Raw genomic sequence first — 7,650 nt, forward strand, 5'->3', positions numbered from 1 at the left:
CACATATGATTTTATTAATCACTCCAATCATCACATTATTCCTGAGAAGTATTGAACGCATCAGAACATCAACATGTGGTCATTCACACCACATGCTCTTCATTTGATAATCCATATCCACTTCTTCAGACATTATACTTTCATACATCCACTGATCTTCGTTCATCTTAACAATAAATCAAAAATTTTAACACAGGCATACAACATCTAACCGAACTATACATAACATACAAAATTATACATAATAACTCATTATTAGTAAAAAGCCAAAACCCTATATCATTCTACACGTATACACAATTCAAATAAAAAATGACAATACAAACAAAGTAATGATAAAAAAACTAAATTAAACTTAAATAATAAAGCTTAAAATTTGAAAAAAATTTCTTCTTATAGATCAAGTCGATTTGTAATAGATTTACGGATCAAGGTGATCCATAAATGACTTGCGGATCAAGTTGATCCGTAAATCTATTACGGATCAACTTGATTCGTAATTCTTTTACGGATCAACTTGATCCGCAATTCATTTATGGATCAACTTGATCCGTAAGTCTTTTACGGATCAAGTTGATCCGTAAATCTATTACGGATCAACTTGATCCGCACCATCTACAGTACACCAGAAACCACACCCGACACACAAATGTGTACCTCGTATGCCACTGACGACCACCACAACACTGAACACCTCTACCTTCACCTTTACCACACCTAACCGTTGCCAAGGAATCGAAGAAAATACGGCACCAAAGAGAGAAAAGCGAGAACAACGGAAGAAAAAATGGTTGTTGTGCTTTTTAAGAAAAAAATAGCTTTTAAAGGGAGAAAGAAGCCAGGGACAGTTTTGCCATTTTTAAAGAATGTTGGGTGCACCTAGCAACACTCGAATATTAATTGTTACTGAAGACACAAACTAATTTGAAGGCTCATGCCAAATATGTTATTTTTTTATATATTTATAAATTTTTCGTTGTAATTTTGGCCCAAACTGATTTGAAGGCCCATGTCTATTTCTATCTTTTTGTTCAGATACACTATATGTATTGATTTCATTTTTTATAGAGGGACTTTTGACATTTGACAAAATTTTGTGAGAACTTCTCTCTGGGTTCCTCACTGAACCAATCTCGGACTTATCAAGGTAATCTTTGTGGCGTCTACCCTGACTTATGTTCCCTCTCTGGAAGTGGCGTCACCCAGAACCTTGTGACCTGTATCAAGCGATCTGCTCCTAGTAAGAATCACATCAGACATCCTTTTGTTATTCATCAAATTCAAGGTAGATGAACCAAATGGTCATCCAAACCTAGCATAATTAGTCCAACAGGCCAGTCCAATATGATTTTCATAACTTTGTCGGCATCTCATCCTTAGATACAACCAACAGAAAATTTACATGTAGTAAAATAAAAAAAATTCATTATTTATTAGAATTAATTTGACTCCTTCTAATAATGATATGAATAATTCAATGGGTGTAGCTTACTTGGTAACACATTGATTTTGTAGGAAAGAATTTGAGTTTGATCACCGCATAATATGCTCTTAGGGAAGAGCAAATAGCTTTAAGTATTACAAGTCCCAAACCAAAATTTAGTGTCATAGTCGATCCAAAAGACCAAAGCTTGAGAGGATATCTCATGGTCCCACCAAAAAGTCAAATGTTCCAATTATGGTAGTTAAAAAAAATGATATAATTTATTTCCTTTAACAAGAATTTGATCTTATGATGATATGTTAAATATTTTTATAGAGTAATTGTTATTTTTTATTTATGTAAATGAAATAAAACACATATAATCAATAATGAAGAATAAGACACAACCAAGTTTGTGTGTGATGGTTTCAGCTTGATCAGAGTTTTTAGTTTCAATTTTGAGTATATAACTCCTTAAATACACATTTGCCATCCATGCCCTACTAAGTTACATCTAGTAGAAGATAGTGTAGTAGTCTATACTATAATAATGAGCGTCGACATGAATAATCAAGCTATTTTATTTATGGAATATTATACTGAATGAGAAATTTTATAAATATACTTTCTATATATGTTTTTTTAATATATTTTGTATTATTAATTAAAATTTATAAGAGATTCGTCTTTAAAAATGAAATTCTAAAAATATATTCTGTATTATGAATTTAAATTTGTTAGAAGTGTAATGAAAATAATGTAAATAAAAGACAAAATATATAAAGATGACAATGTAGAAAAACTAAAGGAGAAGAATTATGTTTCATTTCATTTTTTGATACGTCAAAAATTTAAAATTAAACGAGGAATAAACGAAAAGGGAAGAAGATGCCTACTGCATCTGCACAAAGTTTATCTTGCAATCCGCCTGGTGAAACAGTATAAGTTACCAATGGACTGCTGTTAGTGGTTTCATTCACATATACAAAAATAAGAGAAGTTGAAATTATTTATTCTATAAATATTTACCATATATCTTTAAGATCAAATTCTTATTAAAAGAAATTAATTGTATCATATATTTATTAAAAAGTTACATTAATATAGATAATTAACCTTTTTTTGTTTTTATTTTATCACTTATAAAAATTTTATTGGCTGTGGTTTTTTTTTTTGTCATTATGACAATGATGCTGAGTATTCATTTGCTTTCGTGATTATTAAATTTAATTGGTCATTTTTAATGAGATTTTTCCTTTCAATCATATTTTTTTTATCTGAAAGATTTAAACTCAATATCTTACTTAATTATAAGAACCAAATTCAAAATCATTCAAAGTAACGGCTTATTTGTTGGTTTCTATTTGTTATGTTTAAGTATGAGGTTTGTGCCCAGCCAAAAGTTTAATCAAATTAGTAATCTTAAGTTAAAATTTTCTTTTTCCGTAAGCAAAAATATGGTGTTAAATAATTAAAGTAACTCATAAAAAAATATCATATAATTTTTTTATTTCTTCAAAACTATTTATGTTCAACCAAACAAACTTTTTCATTTACAGTTATCATAATTACTAGGATTCACATGATTCTCAAATTCATAATTCTCTTATATGAATTTTTTTTCCCTACCAAATACTCCCTTAAAAGGTTTGCCCAACGTACATATACGTTCCCGTATGTCTCAAAGAACAATGAACGTTGACCTTGCTATTTTGTGCAGAAAAAAAAGTCTTGGTGTGTGCCTTCGAGTTTTAGCTTTGGTACATGATAAGGCAATACAGCCACACGAAATAAAGATTTTCACACCATTTTCAAGTCAAAATAAAGATCAAGATCAGTATAAAAAATAAATAAGCTAAAAAATATTAAGTTACCGCACAACATGCGGGGTTATATCTAGTTAGAAGTTATGCTTAAAAGGTAGAATGACAATAAGTTAAAATTTGAATGTAGTGAAATTATTTTTGTTTAAATGATAGAATGACAATTAAGCTAAAAGGTCGACGTGACAAAATTGTGTTGTTAAATATTACTTACATGCTGATACTACAATTTGTGCCTAAGAATTTATATATTGTAGAAAAGTCTCTCTTATCCATAATCTGATTCCTCTTCATTTAATTAATTGAGACAAAATGGACTTTATACATTTAGATTTTTTCTCCACAAGTCCAAAATTCAACATCATTATCCATATATATACATTCTAAACTAATATATAATGATGTCACAAATTAGTGAGAAACTCTTAGGTAGACAAACTAAACATTTTTTTATATGAAAACACTTATCTCATTTCATTATCAATATTGATACAAAATAGAAAAGGCTCAAAAACATAAGGATGAGAGAAAGATCGAGACGCCTTAGCTAAGATGGGAGCGACTTGATTGCCTTACCCTGGAACATGGACGGATCCAGAAGTCTATTGAAGGGGGCACTAAATTTTTTTTGTCATTTTATAATTATTTAAATATTGCTCAGAAAAGACTTTACTAATTTCTTGTTTCAAACTTTGGAAGGTTATGATCTTATGAACATAATAACAATCAAATTTTTTTTATTCTTAGAAATGAAACTCAAGTATTAGTGAGTTTATAACTCATGCACACTATTCAACTACTTGAGTTAGACTCCCTTATACACAATAACAATAAATAAAACTCACATTAATATAATTTCACAATCTAAAAAAACAAAGTCATTCTATATGCTAATAACTGAAAGTCATCAAATCCATAACAATGATACATAATAATATGATATCTATATGAAATATATTTATGTAGAAGCAAGACTTCATGGTGAATGTGATTCAAAGGTGTTTTGATGATAACAATAATGACAACAAAAGATGATGAACAAAAAGCTCAAAGATCAAAGAACAATTCAAGTGAATCAAAGAACATCTCAAGTGAATCAAGAACAAGTCAAGAGTTCAAGAATCAAGAAGAATTCAAGACTCAAGAAGAAAGCCTAGAATCAAGAATCAAGATTCAAGATCTCAAGAATCAAGATCAAGATTCAAGACTCAAGATTCAAGAATGAAGAAAAGACTCAATCAAGATAAGTATTAAAAAGTTTTTACAAAACTTTGAATAGCACATGAGTTTTTGACAAAACCTTTACCAAAGAGTTTTTACTCTCTGGTAATCGATTACCAGTAGCAAAATGAGTTTGAAAAAGTTTTCAAACTGAATTTACAACGTTCCAATTATTTTCTAAAGGCGATAATCGATTACAATGTTTTGGTAATCGATTACCAGTGCCTTTGAACGTTGAAATTCAAATTCAAATGTGAAGAGTCACATCCTTTCACTTAAAAGCCTTGTGTAATCGATTACACTAATTTGGTAATCGATTACCAGTGACTGTTTCTGATAAATCAAAAGATGTAACTCTTCAAAAAGGTTTTGACTTTTTCAAATTGGTTTTAAGTTTTTCTAAATGTTATAACTCTTCTAAATGGTCTTCTTGACCAGACATGAAGAGTCTATAAAAACAAGGCTTTGTTTTGCATTTCAAAAAAATCTTGAACACTTATTCATACAATCCTTTACAAGCCTTAAATCTCTTTGAACTTCTTCTTCTTCTTTGTGCCAAAAGCTTTCCAAAGTTTTCTGGTTTTCTGAACCTTGAAAACTTGTGCTATTCATTCTTTTCATCTCTTCTCCCTTTGCCAAAAAGAATTCGCCAAGGACTAACCGCCTGAATTTTTGTGTGTCTCCCTTCTCCCTTGTCAAAGAATTCAAAACGACATAGTCTGAGAATTCTTTTGATTCTTCCCATTCCCTTATACAAAAGTGTTCAAAGGACTAACCGCCTGAGAATTCTTTTGTATCCCCATTCACAAAGTATCAAAGGTTTAACAGCCTGAGATTTTTGTCTTAATACATTGGAGGGTACATCCTTTGTGGTACAAGTAGAGGGTACATCTACTTGGGTTTGACTAAGAACAAGAAAGGGTACATCTCTTGTGGATCAGTTCTAGTGGAGGGTACATCCACTAGGTTCAAAGAGAACAAGGGAGGGTACATTCCTTGTGGATCTTTGCTTGTAAAAGGATTTTTACAAGGTTGAAAGAAATCTCAAGGACCGCAGGTCGCTTGGGGAATGGATGTAGGCACGGGTTGTTGCCGAACCAGTATAAAAACTCTTGTGTGTTTGTTTCCTTCTTCCCTACTCTTTTACTTTCCGCTGTGCATTTAATTTCCGCTTTTACTTTCTGTTAAGTTTCTCTTCTACTCCTCATTCTCTTAACAATTTAGTAAAAGCCTTAGAAGAGTAAATTTTTAATTAGTAAAGGTTTAGGAATAATTAATTCAACCCCCCTTCTTAATTATTCTGAGTCCACTCAATCCAACAATTTATTTTATATATATAGGCGTCTCGATCTTTCTCTCATCCTTATGTTCACCATGACAAAAATGATTTTTTTTTTATCATGAGAGCTTTGAATCCTTAACATTTCCAGGTAAGAAAAAAATACAGCAGGATATTAATTTCTAAATTTTATGGTTGCTTTAGTGCTTCCTAGTTAATATTCTATACAATTATTTTAAAGTTATTGTAAGCAATTTTAAGAACTATTATGCAACACTATATAAAGTTATGCAATTATATTTCATACTTAACAAATAAATGAACCATCGGGGGGGGGGGGGGGGGGGGGGGGGGGGGGGAAAGGTTTTTGTTTGCCCCCAAACCCCCTCTCCCCTACCCTGAAACTAAACTTAGTGACAACTTTCTAATAGAAGTGAGAGCCTACGTGCAACAATGAAGAGGTTGAGCTAACCCGTAGTTGCTTGCAATCTTTTTTGAACATGACATTTTCCAAGCCCATTTCCTAGATCCAGGTAGGGGAAAACAAAGAATAAGCTTCAGGTTCATGTGCTAGTAGACTCCCTCATCAAAAGATATGCGAGATGAGAAGAGCATACCATTTTAATCTCAAATACAAGCTCTCATTGTTAGCATAATTTTATTCTCGTGTAATTTCCTAGGGTTTATCATACAAGAAATTGTACTACAAGATCTTGAAGAATATAATTCCCACATCTATTATACTATATATGTAATTTTTATGAGAAACTTTAGAATACTTGCTCGAATCCATAATGTTGTTAAAAAATTATTAATAATGTTTCTCTCTTCTCTAACTTCCTTGGTCTCTCTAATAGTATAGAAACCTTTTGAACTTGTTGTTTAGCCTTTTCTATGTTCTCCACTTTTTTGTGAAAAAACTTAACAAATGTTTTCGAAATGTGTAAAAGAGAGAGAGAGAGGAGTTATTTTTTATTTCTTTTTCAAATCCCTTTTTCTTTGATGCCAAAATTAACCTTAATGAAGTGAGAAGAGAGAGACTTATTTTAATAACTTAAAATAACCCCCAATGATTTTAATATAATTTCAAGTCTAACAACCATCATATTAGACATCTTTTCATTAAAGTCATTCCACAATTACATGAGCAATTATTAGATTAAATAATCTGACATTCTCCCACTTGACTCGTGTGATGACTTGAAGATTCAACATAGTGGACACCATACGTTGAAATTATAACTCATCATTCTTAATTGAATTAAAATAATGGAATCATGAAGGTTGTAAGTTATCCAAACAACTTGGTCCCTTCCATGTATCACAAATCATTCAATTCAACTATACTTTAATTAATTAATGATGTATTATGTGTATTTAATATCCTTTCTAAGACACATTTTGTCATCTCACTAAAACCATAATATATACCATATATTGTGAATGACATAACAATCAAAAACACATTTCTAATTGAATTAACAAGTGTCATACAATATGAGCATTACAACTATAATGCATATATATACATCACATTACATCGTTACAAGGACTTATCCATAATACCCATCCTTTCAACATGACCAATGAATGTCTTGGGTGGTAAACCTTTCATCACGGATCTGCTATCATTAAATTTGTATGAATATGCCCAATTGACACTATATGTTTATGCACTTCTTTAGTTGACAGATACTTCAAATCCATGTGTTTTTCTCCTTTCGAGCATTTGTCATCCTTAGAGAATAAGACAACTATAGAATTATCAATATTTGGTCGTGTACATGTTTGGGCAGAGATCATGCTCCCAAGCACTGATGCATAGGGGATAGACTCCAATTCCTTTCACTTATTCGACTAAACTTGTCCCCTTTCTGAATTGGAACAATCCCTATAGAGCACTT

This window comes from Glycine max, chromosome 15, assembly GCF_000004515.6.
Source record: "Glycine max cultivar Williams 82 chromosome 15, Glycine_max_v4.0, whole genome shotgun sequence".
Classification (NCBI taxonomy): Eukaryota; Viridiplantae; Streptophyta; class Magnoliopsida; order Fabales; family Fabaceae; genus Glycine; species Glycine max.